We start from the raw sequence: 1,126 nt of genomic DNA on the forward strand, positions 1-1,126 counted from the left end.
GTGCTGGTCGCTCCCAGGAGAATGATTTTAATGTAGACAAATTGTAGAACAAAACTAAAACCAACACGAAATGAAAACAAATCTGAAAGCGCTTTCAGTTTCACGCGAGCTGCATTTGGGATATCAACAACGACACGGTGACGACGGAGTTGGACTGGATCCGACGGTACGGGCTGACGGCCTTGACAAGTTACGGATAGCGATGATGATGCTGTCGATGAAACTGAATATCAGCAGTCAATGGCTCTCAGTTCCGCTCGGCGTTTATGACTTGAGAAGAGAGAGATGGAGAGAGAGAGAGAGCCCAAGTACGCGCTCAACCTGCCGAGCTGAGACGGCACGGTTCGACTCCACAATGCCCCTCTGTGCGCGAGACGCGCAGCGCTCTCCCCAGGGTTCACGATCTTCAGATGTCGCAGGTATCTCTTCAGATGTTTCAGATATCTCTTCAGATGTCCCAGATATCTCTTCCTCCGCGCGTCGAGGCCCTTGCCGTCGTCAGCGTCGCTTTGGAAAGCACTCGCCGCTCGTCAGCACCGGGACGGTTGCAACAACATCTATGAGAATGGATGAACAAACCGGTCACGAAGAACGAGACAATTTCAATAAAATCCCAACGTGGCTTTGTTCGTCACGCTAATCTTGCATCTCTCTGCCTCTCCCTCTCGTTCGTTCCCCGCGAGACAGCTACTGCACCGATCCTGCTTGCTGCGTGGAGCCCACGGGGCGCGAACTGATGTGCGACGGGTGTGCTGCTCACTGGACATGCGGCGGTCGTGGTGTCGGCGCTGATGAGTCTGTCGCTGCGCTCTCGCTCGCTGATCGCTTTAAGTCGGCGCACTCCGAGGGGGGTGGCTGCTCTCCCCCCTCCCCCCTCACCCACGGAGGCGGGTCTCGCCGTGGGAGGAGTCCCACCACCAACTTACCAATTCATCACCAGCCATGGTCAATCCACTGCTGGATGAAGGCCTCCCCAAAGCTGCCTGCATCTCCCGCGATCTCGCGCTGTCGTAGTAGCAGCAGCAGTAATAGCAGCAGTAGTAATAGTAGCAGCACAGTAGCAGCAGCAACAGCAGCAGTAGTAGTAGCAGCAGTAATAACGACCCCCCCCGGGCTGATTTCATCG

Source organism: Lampetra fluviatilis, chromosome 36 (genome assembly GCF_964198595.1).
Source record: "Lampetra fluviatilis chromosome 36, kcLamFluv1.1, whole genome shotgun sequence".
Classification (NCBI taxonomy): Eukaryota; Metazoa; Chordata; class Hyperoartia; order Petromyzontiformes; family Petromyzontidae; genus Lampetra; species Lampetra fluviatilis.